The sequence below is a fragment of the Aethalodelphis obliquidens genome, unplaced genomic scaffold (assembly GCF_003676395.1).
Source record: "Aethalodelphis obliquidens isolate GAN/ISIS:26980383/991018 unplaced genomic scaffold, ASM367639v1 scaffold68, whole genome shotgun sequence".
NCBI classification, from domain to species: domain Eukaryota; kingdom Metazoa; phylum Chordata; class Mammalia; order Artiodactyla; family Delphinidae; genus Aethalodelphis; species Aethalodelphis obliquidens.
Window position 1 is genome coordinate 5,477,428 of NW_020838012.1, and position 19,938 is coordinate 5,497,365.

The window sequence follows — 19,938 nt, forward strand, 5'->3', positions numbered from 1 at the left end:
ACTATTTTTTCCATTGTATTTCCAATCCCTGCCTATGAACATACTTCACTTATGTGTCTCTTTCAAGTTTGAATGGTTTCCTTTACTTTTTCCAGTACTTCTATTGGAGGAACTGCAAATACCAAAACTCATCAAATAATTTGTACATATTATCAAAGAAAGTGATTAGAAGATATGAAAATAAACAGTAGCAGTGTATATGGCATGAGTAAAATAAGGAAAAGAACTATCAAAATTTCTGTGTAATTTAATTTTTAATATATATTTTATTCTTCACATATTTTGTGGAATCCAAAAAAATCAGAAGTATAGAAAAATACGTATCAAAATTTCTTATGATTTATGTACACTCATAACTATTTCCATATAAAATTAATAAAATATGCTAGGAAAATTAATTTAAAACAAATTAATGTGTCAATTAATATTCTTACTTTGAATGTATTTATTTTGCATTAAACAGATTGAGTGTAGTTCTGTGATAAAGTGACCTCCAGCAAAAGTGACAGTGTGTACACAAGAAAGCCCTGATGAGCTTCCTGATAAATACACTTTAGGCACAGAGAGGAAAAAGAGCAGCACATGACATGTTCAGTGTTCTGCACCATTTGTTGTTATTCATTGATTACTGATGTGACAATCATGCATTCTAAAGAGGATAAAATATATCAGTTTTTAAATTTAGAAGCTATGAATTTATCCATGATATCTCTTTAGATTTGAAGAGTTAAAGATGAAAATGTGGTAATCCTAGAGCCAGGAATGTGCCTCTGAAAAGGTACTAAAGGTTTAAAATATTAAGTTAATTTTAAAACACTCTTATGTATTAATATAATATAAACATACAGGGAGCCTGAAGGGAACAAAAAAGAAGGGGAATTTATGCAAAACAAAACAAAATACAAGTGAGAAACATCATAAAGGGAAAATATGTGCCATTTAATAACTGCTTACTATATTTTAGTTGCTTGTCATATGTACTGTCTTAAAATCTACATAATTGAAACTGAGATTCTAAATGACTCTGCTCAGGGACACTGGACTAAAAAAATGGAACAGAAGAGCTTTCATTACTTTTCTAGCAATGGGAAAAGTAACTTTAATGATAAAGTGCCATCACTACAGCTAAGAAATTGAGAAAGTGTTAGTGCGTGGAGGGCAGGAGGGGAGGAGAATACAGAGGAGAAAGAGGGATTGGGAGGGGAATGAATAGAAAGAAAGGACGAGAGGAAGCAAGGACAGAGGAGAGAAGGAGGGAGGAAGGGAAATTGTGAGACCAAGAGCATTGGTTGGGGGGCCTGGAAAATCTCCCCCCAAAATACATGAGAAATGTAAGACAAGTGCAAACACTGGACAGATTTGGGTCACACAGAAGAGTCCTAAAAGACATGTGACAAAAAGTACACTAGAAAAATATTGCAGACTTTACAATATGTTTCTTTGGTGAAATTAAATGTTGCCTGAAAATTCCAGAAAACAGTCTTGCTGAGGTTAACAAAACTGTATACCGGAGGAAGTAACATGTTTAAAAAGAGAGAGAAAACCAGAAAGAGCTATCTTCATCTGTGTTTAAAAATCAAGAGATTGATTTATCCTATGACCCAGACTGGCAACAGAAGACAATATGGTTTCATTGGAAAAATAGTTTTGCCTAAAGAGAAAAATCTTGAAGATGTATGAGTAAAAAATGGACATTTTATTGTCTGTCCACAGATCTTAAATTCAGAGTTATGAAGTAGCTCCTTTATGTACAGTGATATAGTTGTATAGCTATAGGTATGATTCTCCTGTTGATTTTTTAATCTTTGTTTACTTGTAATTTTTAAAACATGTGGCTTAGAGATGATCTGGATTTTAAGTATCAATATTAATTTAATTAAACTGTACTTTTTTTTTCTTTGAGGTAAGGGTTATTCATTTGTTGTTTGTTTAAGGATTATAACATTCAAGACATGGAAGCATGAGATTTGTTGGTTATTATTAACCAGCTCCTGTCAATAAGAAGGACTTTTAATTTCTATGAAATTTATTAAGTTATTTATTTCTATTAACATAAAGCTTACATTTGAAAACAAAATTTTTCTAGAAATGAGATGAAGAGTTTTCACAAGCCAGATAAGTATAATAAAATAATTCTATGCTGACAAATGATGTGACAACATACACTCTAAGCCTCTTTCTCCAGATTTGGACACTTAAATAATCAGTATTTGCTCATGAACATTTTTTGTACTAACAAATGTGTGAATAGACGTTTGGTTAAAAAATGATTATAGGAAATAATAGGAAATAATTAAATCTAATTTGTGGCATGTATAGATCTGTATTATCTGTATTTTTGGTCTCATTGAAACAATACGTTGTTTTTATATAATTATTCTGTTTTATATTCTTAATTTCCTCTGATATTCTCTACTCCCTTTTTTCTATCATCTCAGAACTTGGACCTCTTTTATCTTCCTATACATATTCAGAGTGTGTATGTGGGGAGGGGATAGGACATAGTAATACATTAATTCCTTGATTTTTACTTTATTTAATTAATAGAAATCTTTGGTACTAGCTAATGTGCTAGTAGACATTTGGTAAAAAAAAAAAAATGATTTTAGGGAATAGTCAATTATGAATGTGATATCTGTATGTCTGTATTCCCCAGATTTCTTTTTTCCCTTATGGATATCTCCCTCCTCAGTGTAGAGAGAGGTCAAACATGTTAAGATCTGAAAAGATCACAGCCCTTGTCTGTTTGGCTTCTGGTAGTAAATTATTTGTTATTTTATTCATCTAAAACTCCAGAGAAAAGAATAACAAGGATCAAACACAGGCTTTCCAAATAAAAGTATAATGAACTACTAGTAGGCCACTGGGCAGAATATGAATATTTCAAACTACAAACTTATAAATAGACAAACATTCCAGTTAAGCTTCACATCACAGGAAAGTAGCTCACCATTCATTATAAGTAGTCACATGTTCTTGCATGAGTGCCAATTTCAGATGCATTTGTCTATACAAATTACAGAAAATCAAACATAGGGCTTTTCTCTATTGTCACATAACTATAAAAAGATTTCATTAAAATTTGACACACATCATTTTTTGCTTGTTTTCAAGAAGAATTGGTAACTAATTTTTTTTTAAATAAAAACAAAAACTTAAACAGAATGTTCTATTAGTAGTCCCTAAATCAACTGTATTCAAAGCCCAGGAGATTAAAAAAGAAATGTATAAATTCCAAACAAAATGTAATATTTAAACTTGATACTTATTTTTCTTACAGTCTGTAATTTTTTGTTATTTGTACAACCAAAGATATAACATGTTTTAAAGCTTATAAGAATAAATCAAAAAACATTCTTCAGACATTTACTGGAGGCACAATTAATTGAAAAGGCCATTATCAAAATATTATAGTACACTAAATGAAAGTTTACAAAGAGAAAACAAAGATAGGAAATTTAAATCTAAATTCCCCATTAAGATTACATTCCTTTTTGCAGAGGAGGAGAGATTTGGTCGATATAATTTTGTCAAAAAGAAATGCATCTCCTAATTTTGTTCCAGCAACCTGCTCTGTTGTTTGATGAGGTGTTCCTAGAATTGAGTATAGTTACCAATAAAGCTAGAATCTCTTCTATTCAGGATAAGGACATTAATTAGAGTCCTGAAATATAATACCTCATAATTATATGCTAATTTAAATGTTATATATAATGTATTTTTATCATCATCAACCACAAAATCCAGTGGCTATGACAATGAATTGACAAGTGTAACATTTAAGTAGATAAACAGATTAGGGAGGTAGATAGACTATTAAAACTTACACAATTTCCTTACTCATATACTACAAGCCATGTACAATTTAAATAATGATTATAAAGACATTCATTTGTTATTATGAAATAAATTTATTCTGTGTTAGAGAAATGCTCCTTTGGTACACTAAAGTATGTGACTATTTGCAGTTATCCAGCAATATGTAGAATTATTTTTCAACCTATTCAAGCAAGGTTGGGGATGCATAATGGGGAAAATCTGACGGAATAATCTCAGAGCTGAAACTTTGTTAACATGACTGTGAAAATGTACAAAGAAACACATGCTTCAGTTCTCTTCTCCAGGAAACACTTACAATATGGATCATAAAAGATATTCAAAAATTCAGACTTGGATTTCTTTATTCAAGAGTCAAATTTAACTAAGATGGAATCAAAGCATGTCCTATGTAAAGATTCTCAAATCAGACTAAAATTCAATAAATTCAATAAAATTCAATTTAAATTCAATAAAATATTTGTTTATTGATCCTATTTCATTCTTTTTCAATTTTTTAAAAAGCATGATTTTGTTTGATAAAACAAAATATCTTCAAAAGTTGCAGAGAAACCAATGTACCAGGTACCTGGCATCAGTTTCTTTAACAAGGGATTACATTTCTCTCTGTACCTTTGTTCTCATTGACTGATCAAGGAAATACACAAATTCACCAGGAAGGATTAACTTTACCCTAATGCTGAGATCTCAAAGGATTTTATTCCATATATCTTTGTAATGATTCTCTTGTAATAAATACAGAATCATTTTCAAATAAATATTTTATATTGTCCTTCTATAAAAATTAAGGACCTAACATTAATTTTTACCTTGGTGAAAGCATTTCTGCAGGATTCTGTGTTCTTTTGAGAATGTAGAGTCATGGACAGTTAATGTGCTCCCTACACATTCTTAATATCAGATTTTCAAGCAAGCATTTCCCAAGTACTAGATCATAGTCAAATCATGGTTGAATTCTTTGACAAGTGCCTAAAGTGCTGATAGAGGCTGTTGCTGAATGGATATCTATATGCTTTAGATACCAGGTGTTCAGGAAGCAGAAATGATATTCTCTGTTAGAATCCAGGGCCTGATATGTATATTTCACTGAGGTGGAGAAGCAAGCCACTTCTCCAAAGTGGTGTGATGAAGGGCAGATTCCCATATATAGGTTCAACTTTTTTGCTTTCAAAAAAGTGCTGAATAATTTGGCTCCGCATTGTATGAAGATCCAGAATCCTGCCAAGGGGAAAAACCAAAAAAGATCAACAAGGGCCTGAACCTTTTTAGGGACAATTATTTCAATCTGCAGCCCAAACAAAAAACAGCTCTGATGTTGAACAGACCTGCGTTCTTAGGGATCTGCCAGGATGTTGAGCTTAAAAGCATTCCCAGAAGTATCCAAGTCCATGTGCTTATTGAATGAGACTACTTATCATTATCCTTTTGACAGTGCAAGATGCTTGTTCCAAATAGCCATTCAATAATATTATGAAACTTTTATTTCTAGTAGTAATTACCCAAGACTAGATTGCTTTTGTAGATGCTGCTGATTTGCGATCAGAAGCTAATAAAATGCCAGGGAGCAAAAATTTTCAGAGGCATGGGTACCACCATTTATTTATTTATTTATTTATTTGCTCATCCATTAGCTTCTTTCACTCACGGAAGTGAACATTATTTCAGACATGCAATGCTCTCTACACTGTGCTCGATGCTGGGAAGACAAAGATAGAAGCAAGTTACTATGCCTAGTGCATTCCTCTAGATGAAGGATCTCCAATTGCTGCTGTATGGCTGTTTGCAAATTCTGCCTGTGCTTGATCTCTTTCTATCTCTCTTTCTGTCTTTGGTTCATTTTTCTTTACACCTTCTCTGTTCTCTTCTCTCTCAGCACTTAATCTTATCTCCTACATATGGTTACAGACCAGCTAGAGCTTATAGGATAATCTGGAGTTTTAAAAGGTAGGAGGAAGTACAGAGAAGGCAGGTGAGGACAGGTGAGGGAGGAGAGAATAAAGAGTGGAGGGAAGAAGATGTCTGTGAAAAATCCAAGTGAAAATCTCCATTGCATAATTGGAAATATTTATCTGGAGCTCAGGACAGTGAGCTAACCAGAGCTAATAAATATGGATAAAATCAGTTGAAGTTATAATGACCATATGGCATAGATACACTGAGAGGTGATATGATTTACCCAGGGTTACACACCATTCTGCAGAGCCAGAATTCACACTCAGACAGTGTTACTTCCAGCTCTGAACAAGCTCCCAACATTTAAGAATGAAAAGGAGGGCTTCCCTGGTGGTGCAGTGGTTGAGAGTCTGCCTGCCGATGCAGGGGACACGGGTTCGTGCCCTGGTCCGGGAAGATCCCACATGCTGCAGAGCGGCTAGGCCTGTGAGCCATGGCCACTGGGCCTGCACGTCTGGAGCCTGTGCTCCGCAACGGAAGAGGCCACAACAGTGAGAGGCCCGCATACCACAAAGGAACTGTCAGAATGCAATGGAAGATAAGAGAGTTTCAAGAAAGCAGGAGTGGTCAAGAGAGGAAAATGTTGCTAAGTGTTCAAGGGAGAGAAGTGATTTTGTACTGAAGCAAATGATATGAAGAAAAGCACTGGAAAGATTCTAAAAATATCTCATTGGTGAGAACTGTGTAATCTGAACATCACAGCTGCAGAAGGGTTTGTTACTGCTCTCCATGCTTGAGAGAAAAACCTCACCAGAGTTGTTGGAGGAGGTCTTCAAGGGTACGTGACCATGAGGTGACCCACAAGCTGGAGGCTTCTCACCCCCGTCCCCCCTTTGTAATGTACATTCCACCCACTGTTCACACATCAAAAGCCTTTTCAAGGAGGAAGCCTTGAGAGAACAATCTGTACTGTATACATGACTGAACTCCATTAAAGCCTCTATATAAACATTTAAGATTCTGGTGTGCAGGTGCAGATGTCTACTAGTCTTGCAGACACCCCAAAACAAGCCTCGCATGTAAATTCCCAGTTTTCTTTGGACTCTACTGGCCCTTCGTGTTCTGGGGGTGGGAGTGCAGGAGTTTTGAATTTCATCCAGGAAGCTCCTGAGTTTGGGAACCAACAAGTGTGGAAAGAATGTCACTAGAGACGTGTTTAGAAGTGAGTTGAGATTACTTTGCTACTATTACAGAGCAAAGGCTCACTGCCAGACTCACCTAGAAGCCAATACTATGGCTCTAGCTTTTGAGAAAAGAGTGAGCTTTTTTTTTTTTTTTTTTTTTTTTTTTGGCTGCGTTGGGTCTTCGTTGCTGTGTGCAGGCTTTTCTCTAGTTGTGGCGAGTGGGTGCTGCTCTTCTTGCGGTGCACGGGCTTCTCATTGCGGCTTCTCTTGTTGCGGAGCACGGGCTCTAGGCAAGCGGGCTTCAGTAGCTGTGGCACGCAGGCCCTAGAGCACAGGCTCAGTGGTTGTGGCGCACAGGCTCAATTGCTCTGCAGCATGTGGGATCTTCCCGGACCAGATCTCGAACCCGTGTCCGCTGCATTGGTAGGTGGATTCTCAACAACTGAGCCACCAGGGAAGCCCAAAGAGTGAGCTTTATTTCGAAGAGACATGGGGCAAGGCTCTCAAATCTGTCTCCTGGATCCAGGGTTCAGGGCAAAATTTAAGGGGTTAGGGCAGAAGCTGATTGGTGACCTCAAATCAGTAATCAAGCTACTTGGGCTGCTGGAAGCCAGATTTTCCATATTGAAAGACCACTTTGTAGGGGGGCTCTGGTGGCAACATTTCTAACAGAGTTCTATAAACTGAAGGTTCTTGGTTCCGGGGCCATCCAGGTTTGGAAAATGCGCAGTGTGGTCTCCATAAAATAACTCAAGGTTTGATTAATCAACAACTTATTTAAGGAGGCAAAGCCAGTTTAAGTTGGTCAATGCTTTAAGTACTGTTTCACTACCAGATTTTGGACAATTGAGAAGAAAAGAGAAAAGATAATCTGATGCCACCTATTTACTGGAAGAACAGAGGTATCATGGTTTAAAAAAAAAAAGGCAGGGGGATAAGTTGGCGTTGGGACTAGTGAAGGAAAAATTTATTAAGTTAATTTGGGGACATACTAGGCTAGAAGTGACAGAAAGCTACACAAATGGAACTACTCACTGGGTAATAAGAAAAATGTGCTTTTTATAACCTAAATTTTCCAGTTGTTTCTTCAATCTTGAGAGTAATTGCCATGGATTTGAGATCAGAAGCTCTTTGAATGGATGAGCCTCCAAAGGAAATACCTGGAGATATCAGAGGGACTAAATTTTCAGAAGTCTAAGTTAAAGAGCAAAGTAAAACAAGGGACCAAAGGGGCTGGCATTGAGTGAACAGATAAGAAGAGTTACTGACTGGAGGAGGGAGAGGAGATGGGAGATGGTAGAGCTGAAGGATTGTCAGCAATAGGAGAGGGAGGGTAAGCTGCAATTTCACTCACGCCTTACTTTATTGGACATGCAAACACAAGTTCACAGTTTTGAAAGTTCACAACTTGCAGGTTCATATGTAGGGGAACTTACTGTATTGTAAATGAGAGAGACTATTTGTTATCTTTCATGTTAAATCAGTTTATGTAAAGTGTGGGAGGACATAATATATTTAGGAATTTAAGATGCATTAATGATCTATTCAGGGCTCTAGTGGTGGTGTATGAGTATAGATGCTAAGTGTCAGAGGAATAGGCTTGTTTTTTTAATGCCCCAATTTCCTTCTATACAAATATCTAGGAGCATTAAAAAGATGACATGCAGATATCTGCTACATATATTGTTAATACCGCCAATTTTAGAGTGTGGACAAGTGATGAGGAATAATAATTAGAGTGAAGCAGTTTTAAACAGGTTCAGGAAGAATTAGCCATAAGGAAGATACTGCTGAGATGCTTATGAAAGCCATGGAGTTGTCCCTTGTGATGTGCTTTGTCAGGCAGAACTAATTATCTGTGGATGATAAGAGAAAATATGGTGAAAAACAGCAGCCATTTCCCATAGCGGGAGTATCCATTTAAAACCCAACAGCTCCCTGAACCATGAGATAATTGAAACAGTACCAAAGCTGGCATGAATAACAAGGCCTGTACTATCTTTCTCGGAAAGTGGTGGGGGCAGGCAGTGAAAATACCTTCAAACACATTTTAGAGAAATTAAATTTCATTTAAATTTACCAACATTACCCAATTAGAATAAGAAGAGAGTTATTAAATACACCCAAACTAAGGCTTTCTTACCAGAAAATTAACTTAGCTTGCAGAACTTTGCAGGTGGCATAATCTGATATAGCATACGTTTTGGTTTTAACATGGAAACAAACTTTAAAGATTTCTTTAGTATGCCTTTGACTATATATTCAGCAACCAAAATTAACACTTAAGTGTCTTAATGAATATTTGTGCCAAATTAAAAGAGATAACACCTAAGAAAACTTAATATTCTACCCAACTTTCAGAATCTCCATCAATAAGGAAGTTATTTTTGTACCTGGATTCAGTTAATGGCAGCAAGAATGATTTACATGTGTGAATGCTGCCAATTCTCTCTCACACTGTACTTCTTTAACACCCCAGTTTTCCAGGGCTGGGGCATTGTCTCAAGAAGTCCTGAAGCACCCAATGTCTTCTATGGCTCTTTTATGCTATGCTGAGCCTGTGGCTTTTTTTATCCTGGTACCAAAATGGCTGCTTCTACTCCAGGCATCATATCTGCCTTCTAGTCAGAAGGAAGGAGAGAAGGTCAAAAGGCAAAAAGGTAAGGAAAGCCAGGAAAGTGACTATGTTTAATTAGCATTTTAAGAAAATCAGGGTTTGTTAACAAAGAAGAGACTAGGTATTACTAAGGCAACCATAGTGTTTGCAGATATACAAATCTGTTACCAGATACTGAGAGAAATAAAAGAACAGGGATTCTGTGTCTTTTAGAATTTTAAACTATATTTATTGGTGTGCAGCACAGGAACTGCAATAGTAGCACTAATGTTTGTTTATTCAATAACCAAATGGTCTGAAAGTTGCAGAAAATTTGAGTAAATAAATTTTTTTAAAATTCAATAAAATTGCTAAAAGCATTTTTTTTGAGTCAAACACGAAATAAGAAAGGCGAATAAAAATGGATATTTGAAGTTTACCAATATATTTTCTCTCTGTTTTATATAATTTCCCATTACCAAGGATAATCACAAGTTAATTAAAATGAAAACTCTGGTAAGGTAGATTATTTATCAAAAGAAAAAAATGATAGGAAATTTCTATGTGACTAATTGTTAGAAAAAATTAAGAATTTTTTTCCTGTAAATGTAAAATAATGATGAGATATGTGTAAGGTTTTTGTGTCTTGTTTTAAATGCTCATTACTTTGTTCCTGCTGAATTCGCAAAGTGGGATATAAGTTATAGTGAACTACATTGCTATTCATGTATTCCTTTCTTTACCACTGCCTATCTCTGCATCTCTTCAAATAGGCAGCATATTCTTTGAGTTTATAATGATACCAATAGTCAGTTTAAATGTAAGCTGCAGGGCTTCCCTGGTGGTGCAGTGGTTGAGAGTCCGCCTGCCGATGCAGGGGACACGGGTTCGTGCCCCGATCCGGGAAGATCCCACATGCCGCGGAGCGGCTGGGCCCATGAGCCGTGGCCGCTAAGCCTACGTGTCCGGAGCCTGTGCTCCGCAACGGGAGAGGCCACAACAGTGAGAGGCCTGCGTACCGCAAAAAAATAAATAAATGAAATAAGCTGCAAGTAGCAGTATAAAACCAACTTAAAACCAGTAGGTTTCATAAATCGCTCTTAAATGAAATTTCTCTAAAAAAGAAGAATGTACATGCTAAGGAAAGACCGAACTTAGAATATTTGCAAACAGTAATAATATTGGCATGTTAAAGAAGCATATTCGTTAGAGTATACAATTATTGATGGTGACTAACATTGTAATTAGAATATAGCGGTTCACATAATTCTATAAAACAAGTAGATATATATACCGTTTTCAAATATGATGCTCATTTATCAAAAGAGAAAAATATTTCCACCCCCTGTCAGCAGAAACTAATTGTCAACATATATAAGGTAAAACATATGGATATAAAAGGATAATTATAAACATTCCTGCTTTATGAAGAAATAATAAAACTGTCTTACAAAAAAAATCTTTTTAGTCAGAAAAGTCACATTTTTAATCCAATCATTGAAAAATAACACAGGTTTTGTAATTCAACTGTTACACGTTATAATGTCTATGTAGAAACTTTAAACAAAATTTCTATATTTTAATAGGCTAATATTTATAATCTATCATACTTTCCATAGTATTTGCATTATGATGCTAAAAATTAGTCAGATATAAAAAGTTGGTAAAATCAAGGACATAAATTATGCGGACACCATTTTTTACATATCTTATTCTCAAATTGGAGCCATAAGGACATTACAAAACAATGAACACAAGTAAACATTTTTTGTGCTCTTCTAAATGAGAACTACTGTAAAGCTGTAATTCGGTTTTGGCTTTTAGATATTTGTAATACATAGCAGCCAAAACTAATTTCATACACACACATGTAATTTTCATACACACACTTAAGAGGAACACGTTGGCAGAAGAATGTAGAATATTCTCCTTATATGCAAAGGAAGGCTCCCTAACTGATGTGAACTGAAAAATAAAGTTGATTGAATGGTTGCCCAGAAATGAAACATAGCAAAAAGAGGTTAGTTTCTGTGTAGTTAGGAAAGCCTCTAAAGTATGGAAGGAAAATTCCTGCCTGAGAGGAACAAGAGTGACTAAAATAAGGTTTTTAATTTTGTTTTGTTTGATTTGAAAAAAAAAAAGTGTTGGAGAGATGGATCCAGTGTGATTTTGAAAAGGAATGGGTAACATGATCTTTCAGTGAAACTGAAGTTTGCTGAATTGTATATTTGGAAGTTATACTATGAAAAGGAACATATCCCCCTTTTTAAACAGCAAAATTCACTGATAAGTAAATTTTAAGGAACTGCTTGATTGACATTTGGGAATTTGGGAGGTGAAATGAACTGAAGTCTGGGCTAAGCCATCACAAATGCATCAGCATAATAACCGAACAGAATAGTCTAGCTTGGAAGTCAACCCTTAAAACAGGTCATTTCCCAGTATCTCTTTCCTTGTCTTAAGAAGCTTTATTCCTTGTCTTTTTAATCCAAAATATAGATATTTTTAAAAGGTTCAAATTCAATTAAAATCACATTCTAATGCTGCCCTCTTATCATATAAGCAAACAGCAATTTTTTTTTTTTTTTTTTTTTTTTTGCTGAATCCGTTACACTTACTGTATGGCTGACTTCCACAGTATTGTTTGGAAATTCATAACCCACAGCTATAAGTAAATCTGTTGATCTTTACTTTGGAGTATGCTTCATAGAGTTCCCTATGTATGATGCAGCTCAATTACAAGCCAATGCCTATGAAATGAAACACCTGCCCTCATGACTTCTAATTCCTGTCTCACGTTTAAAAACAGGGTGTTCTCAGTCCGAATTGTCTCAGCAGTACAGCAGGTCTGTTGCAGATAGCATCCATCCACATGGGCCTCTTGGACTACATTTCAGCTACTCTAGGCATTATTGCAATTTCTTTCAGTTGCCCCCAAAGCACTCCTAAGTGAATTCTATCAATGCCACATAGCCTGCACTTGAAGTCCCAAACATACTCTTGAAATTTGTTGAAAATCCACTCAGACATTTTCACACTCTGCAAAAATAGTAAAAAAAAAAAAAATTATTTTCTGTGTACCACTCATTTTGGATATATACTGCATTGTTTTATTTACCTCCTTACTTAACAATATGTGTCCCTGTGTGTGATGGTATGTGTGTGTATATGAAAGAGAGGGAGAGAGAGAGAAACAGAGAGTCTTATCTTTCTAATCAGATTCTAAGTCATTGAGAGCAGATGAGTACTATATATCCTAACTGTGTCACACACAATATTGATGGATAGAATAAAAAATAAACCTATATACTAGTTGGCAGTAAGCTGAGTGATGATGTCTGTGGGATATTGGAATTAATCTATGGTATTATTTCTGTATTCTTTAAACCTCTGGTGTGCATGCTCACAGACTTCATTAGTTATTTAAATACTTGCTAAGACATAAATCATACTCACTAATGGAAAATACACTTGGGTTGTACATGAATGTCCACCTTTAAACAGAATGATATTGGAAGTGGCTGCCAGAATTGGAATTCTGTTAGTCACATGCTTTGCACAGAACTGGAATAAATGCTTGTGGAATAAATATTTGGGGTGAGTGAGTGATCCTTCAGGGACAGATGTAAGGGATCCATCATGTTGGCCTGATGTTGTTGGTGAAAGCAGTTCAGCGTCTTAAAGACCTCAGCGGCAGCTCTGTTTTGCTGGTACATAGAGTAGCAGTTCTTACCTCTTTGATTTTCTGTCACAGCAGGGAGAGGGCTGTTCAAATGCTTGCAGCACTCCCCAGAGTTGCCAGGTTGCTAACTGCAGGCACAACTTTAATCCTCCTCTCAAGAAAGCGCACTGCCATAGACATGAGTCAAACAGACCCTGTTTTATGGCTATATTAGAAAATTTAATTTATCAAACTTGTAAATCATTCACATATTTCAGTTCCTTATTAGTAGCAGCAAATTGTCTGTAGCCTCAAAAAATGAGTGTATTACATCAAAACCTTGCTACCCAGAAATTAAGGATAACTGCATAAAGAAACAGCATTGCATTTTGATCATTAGTTTTTCCTTAAAGTGCTATTATATTGATTCTTAGATCACTCTTCTGTCATGATAAGCATGATACTTTCCTTCTTGATGTGTATTTTTGGAATTCATTTTTCAGTCATTTCACTAGACCATGAGAGACCTCTTCTCAAGTCTTTTGTTGCTCTGGCACCTACCACAGTGCTAATAAAAACTTAGAGTATAGGTGTGGTCAAGATGTTTTATTTGTATGTGCTTTTATTGTGTGTCAGACTTGTGCCAAGTGCTCCAACAGTAATAATGACATAAACACAAGACCCCCCTTTTTTAACTGCCTGATTGTATAAGTAATACATGATAAACAGAGGAATGATAGAGTCTGATTAGTATTTGTAGCAAGTGCTTGTGACCTCAGGTTGGAGGGTGGTTTTGAGGAGGCAGGACGGAAGACAGTGAGATGTCAGTAGTGCATGTGAAAGTTGGTAAAGACTAGAGCTAGGCTGGAACTAAGGAAGCTGAAGCAATCAAAAAGAGGGAGAGGATCTGACAGTCTTTCATGAGGTAAAATGAACAGGGCTTGATTGTTGAGTAGGAGGCAAAATGAGAGAAGAGACTAGGATAATTCTAGTGACTGGAGGCTGGCTGGGTAGACAGTGGTGGTATTAATGGAGATTATGAGAAGGATAACCCATTTGGTGAGGTAACGATGGTGCATTCAGTTTTGGAATGTCTGGCTTGAGGCATCTGTGGAATTCTTTTATTTATGCTCATCAGGCAGTTGGAGTCTTTAGTTGAGGGAAAAGGTCAGAGTTTGGGAGCCAGCAATGTACAGGGTGTAGTGTAAGACATGAAAATAGATGAAATCACTCAAGTAGCATGTAGAATGGGAATTGAAGGAATTTGGAGAAAAAATACCAGCATTTGAGGGGCAGGTGCAGAATAATCTGAGACAATAGATAGGAACAGAAGTTCTCAGTCCTTGGTGAATGAAGGGAGTCTAGATTTTCGAAAGTGACTAGTCCACACAGCATGCAAATCTTGGTTCCTAATACCTTTCTCTAATAAAAGGAACCAAGACTCCTTGGAGAAATAGCTGAATTTAGGGTTAGGGCAGGGACTACACAAGTGATCCTGGGGCATCTTGCAGTGCCAGAAACTAAGGAAGTGCTAACACACACACACACACACACACACACACACACACACACACACACACAATCCACAACACATTGATGAGGTAAAGTCAGAGGGACAGAGAAGTCAACTGAAAAACTCCCAAAGATGGCCAAAGATGGAATAGTTTGAGCAACAAGTAGTATCGGTATCGAATTATAATCCTGAGTATAAAATATCTACAAACCCATACAGAATTGAATCACTGAGTATATAAATAAATGAAGGCAGATGGATAAATCTCTCATATTAATTCCAAATAATTTATGTAGATACACTGTGCTCAAGGAAGGGGAATATAAATCCCCACTCCTTAAATGTAGGTTATATGTGGCATCTTCCTTCTAAAAAGTATAGTATGGAAAGGGGCCAAAGGGCAGTTTTGCAGTGGAGAAAACTTACAACCACTAACCTAGACCAGTGATCAAGGTGAACATTAACAGTGATGTCATATTGAAAGAATGTACCATTTTTATCACGTGATGAGAATGACACCTTGCCTGCGCTCTTCTTCCCCATAATTCTTAACTACAGTCTAACCACGAGAAAAACTCCAATTGCGGTACATCCTGTGACATATCTGACCAGTACTGCCCCAAACTGTTAAGGTCATCAAAAATAAGGAAAATCCCAGGGGCTCCCCTGGTGGCGCAGTGGTTGAGGGTCCGCCTGCCGATGCAGGGGACACGGGTTCGTGCCCTGGTCCGGGAAGATCCCACATGCTGTGGAGTGGCTGGGCCTGTGAGCCGTGGCCTCTAGGCTTGCGCATCCGGAGCCTGTGCTCCGCAACGGGAGGGGCCGCAGCGGTGAGAGAGAGAACCGCGTACCGCAAAAAAAAAAAAAAAAAAAAAAGGAAAATCCTTAACATGGAAAGGATGAACAGTGGTAATACATTTAATGCAATGTGAAGAGTACATAGCAACAAGAAAGTGCTCAAAAATCCAAACTTTTCTTCCCCTCTTCTCTTTTCCTCCCTTTTCTTCTTGCGGAGCTTTAACAAATGGAAACCTTTTGTGTCCATAGTATGTATACATTTGCTTATTTGAAGATTCAAGACTGAAGCCTTCCTAAACATTTCTCTTGACTTCATATCTGTGTAACCCTCTCCTAGCATATCCTTATTTATTCTTGGTACATTTTATCTATAGATTAAATCAGGAAAACTGGAAAATGAAATCCCATCTGTAGTAACAAATCTGAGATAGTCTCAAATAGAAAAATTTCTTATAACTTCCAAGGAGTACAGATAAATCAAAGCAATTGAGAATGGTTACAGCCTTAGAACTGTCCCACCCATGAGATGTGGTGCGTGGCAGAATTAACTCCTAACCTTATAAAGAGTGATCCTTCCTGGATTTCCTGGACAAAATCTTTTTAGCTATAATCTCTCCCTTAAGATCACCCTTCCTTTTTAAGAAGTGATTATTCCAGGAGAATAAATACAGGGAGCTGAGGTCAGCTATATATCTTGTAAAATACTTGTCTGGAGCAAAGGTCTTGGTGTCTTGTGTTATGGAAACCCTGGGAAGCAGGCAAAATGTGACTTGAGCATCCCTTTACCTTCTTTATTTCCACTCTTAGTGATTTTGTATATCATTTGCTTTTTATGCTTGCCTATTTAGGCAACGAAAGCCTGTCATTGAATCTTAGCACTCGGATCTGCTTTTCCTCAGCTGGTTCCATATACTCTACCCACTTTCACTATCAACAGCAAATTTATCTTTCTTTGATCTCATTCCTTCATACTTTCTATTTTGTTATTATGTAACTAGTCCTTCTGCCAGGCAACGGATTTAGTAGGAGAAGTCTACAAAGAGTGTTATAACTAAAAGGGAATTTGTAAGCATTAGTCAATAGATAAAAGTACAGGGCTTCCCTGGTGGTGCAGTGGTTGAGAGTCCGCCTGACAATGCAGGGGACGCGGGTTCGTGCCCCGGTCCAGGAAGATCTCACATGCCGTGGAGCGGCTGGGCCCATGAGCCATGGCCACTGGTCCTGTGGGTCCGGAGCCTGTGCTCCGCAATGGGAGAGGCCACAACAGTGAGAGGCCCGAGCACCGCAAAAAAAAAAAAAAAAAAAAAGGTGGTAATTTCATGTATGTGTTGAAAATTTTCAGCTCCAGGTCAGAGCACAAAAGTGGCTTTTAGGTAGGTTTCTGGAAATGCCTATGATGGAAATGAGATGTCCATTATGAAAAATTGTACATATACAGTCATCCCTCAATATCTTTGTGGGATTGGTTCCAGGAACCTACAAAATCCATTTTGATCAAGTTCCATGGTTGGTGTTCCACATCTTCAGGTTCAACCAACCACAGATATTGTAGTACAGTACTGTAATGTTTATACTGAAAACAAATCGCTTATAAGTGGACCCACACAGTTCAAACCTGTGTTGTTCAAGGGTCAACTGTATCTTCATATATATATATATATATATATATATATATATATATATATATATATACACACACACATATGCTCCTCTTTTCTGTATGTGGTATGTGTATTTTTGCTTATTTGAAGATTTAAGGCTGAAGCCTTCTAAAACATTTCTCATAACTTCATATCTATGTAATTATGTAGATATGTAAAATATGTAAAATACATATAAAATTTCTTCTTGCTAAGCAGATTTCTTGAATGAATTCAGGATGATTATTTTTATTTTTTTTAATGTGGACCATTTTCAAAGTCTTTACTGAATTTGTTACAATATTGCTTTTGTTTTATATTTTGTTTTTTTGGCCACAGGGCATGTGGGATCCTAGCTCCCCGACCAAGGATTGAACCCACACTCCTTGCATTGGAAGGTGAAGTCTTAACCACTGGACTGCCAGGGAAGTCCCTAGGACGATTCTTAAAAACCAAAAGTAATGCGATTCAAAACTTAACATTTGTAGAATCACACAGAGAAATACAGAATTTTTTTTGTGAGATTTTCTGTAAACAACATAGACCATTTGAACAATTTGTGGTGATAATTCTCTCCATTTGCAAGGTTTTCTCGCATTTCCCATATTCTAATTATAAATCAACAAAAATAGATGCAGCAGCATGTTGTGGACATAACATTGAAATTGCAAGTAATTTAGTCAATGGAGAAAGAATGCTAAGCAGAAAGTACCCACCATATCCCATTAGAACTCCACAAGTTCAAAGTCAATGCTAGGTGTCTAGGCCATCCAGGGACAAGATCCCTTGTATTAATTAGAACAGTAAAGGGCAAGTGGCTATACCAAAAAGACTGAAAAAAATACAGTGGTTTAATTGAGATGGAAGTTTATTTCCCTTTCACCTAAGTATGTTTAGGTTGGTGGGTATGTCATCTTCACAAGATCATTGTTTTTTTCTCAGTTTGGTTTGCCCATTCATCACCACTGTCCTAGTCTTCTGAGTCTATTGTGTATCTCTTACACTTCTGTGTTCTAGCTCAGAGGAAAGGAAAAAGACAGGAAGATGCAAGCAATTTCCTTTAAACAAGTGAGGCATGCTTTGTGCTCATGTCCCATTGGTGAGAACCTGATAACGTGGCCAGAGTGTAAATGCTGAACATTGTTTCATAAGATTAATAGCTGATTTATGGCTTTCAGCTGAAGGAATTGAATACAGTGAAAATAACGATGTCTATCCCATACGTTTTTTGAGAAACAAAATAAAATCATCTCTCCTTATCAAGGCATATAATAATCATTCACTAAATATCAGGCATCTTCCTTTCTCTAGATGATTCGGTTAGACCTAGTGATCTAGGATTTCTTTGGCGAATTCATGATCTGCAGTGTCCGCTGAAGATACAAAAACTCAAAGTCCCTATGGGCCTCAAGAGAGCAATATGTATAAGTAAATCAGGATGGATAAGCAAGGGCTTCACTGAACAATAAAATCATTTTCTGCTTTTTGGAAAATCATTCCATCCTATGTGGGATTTAGATTTAATCTCTAATTGAAGAGAAATGTATTATTTCAGCTAATTATTTTGTATTAATCAATGTGGTCCCAGATTCCCATAGCTCAGGATCGCTATATGGTAAAAAAGTCCTAGAAAATGCTGCACATCACCTGACACCTGCCTGGCATTTTCCTCTAATGTTACTTAAGTGCTCAGATTTATCACTCACAGTATTTAAAAGAAATGCTCTGTGATTGGGATTTTAGCCTTATCTCCTACATATTTCACAGCATTTCATTTGTCCCAATGTGACATACTGCAATAAGTTTGCCATGATAAAATAGACAAGTTTTCCACTGCGATTCTGAAAAAGGTGAAAAAGCCCTCCTTTTCAAAATTTGTTTCATTGTTGAGTGCTTTGGAAGATGTCATCGTCATAACTATTACATAAATCCCTTGGGAGATCATGGTCAACACTGAAAGAGTTCAAATTCTAGAAATGTGATTATTTACTGTCTAAAGATTTCAAAAGAACACATGGCTGGAAGACGTGTTCTATGTTAGTCTATAAAATTACAATAGTAAATTTAACATGATCAGAAAATGAAATGTTCTTCACATTTCTGCATTCTCTGGCTGAGATTTGCATTTGGAGGACCTGAAGCATGGGAATAACCTATGAGGCAGTCACTGGAAGCCAATACACTCAGACATCATGATGGATAATCTAGAATCATGAGTAAAGATATAACCATCATTAAGTGAATGGTATTAGGAAATTGTAGAGGCAAGAAGGCCTAAATTGTTTCAGTATTAACAGGTTCCAAAAGCAATGACATTACAAGTAATAATAGTGTTGCTACCTTTTTCTCATGGTGGGAGATATGAAATTAGCTAGTAATGAAACATTTGACAATAAATAACAGGAATAAATGCTTTCTAGACATAAACAAATGCCTGAACACAAGGAAGGATCCTCACATGCAGTGATTGAAGGATCAAAAAATATGTAGTCCTATTTTCTCTACCCACTAGTCTAAATATTTATTTGTGCATAGTTATATCTCATATAGACCCATGAGTTTTGTATTACACATCTTAATTAAATTATCTATACTGCCAGGAACCCACAAAAGTATTTCTCCAGGGTCCTGCACATACCTTGGGAGACACTGCCCTCCAAAATATTGAGAGATAGAGAAAAGGGATCTTAAGATATTTGTTTCTTGGGTTTTTTTTTGTGTGTGTGAGTTTTTTAACATTATGAAAGGATTTTTATTTTGGTATCCCTTGGAGACATTTCAGGCATGATTTAAATTGTTTTTCCTCATGTTAGACC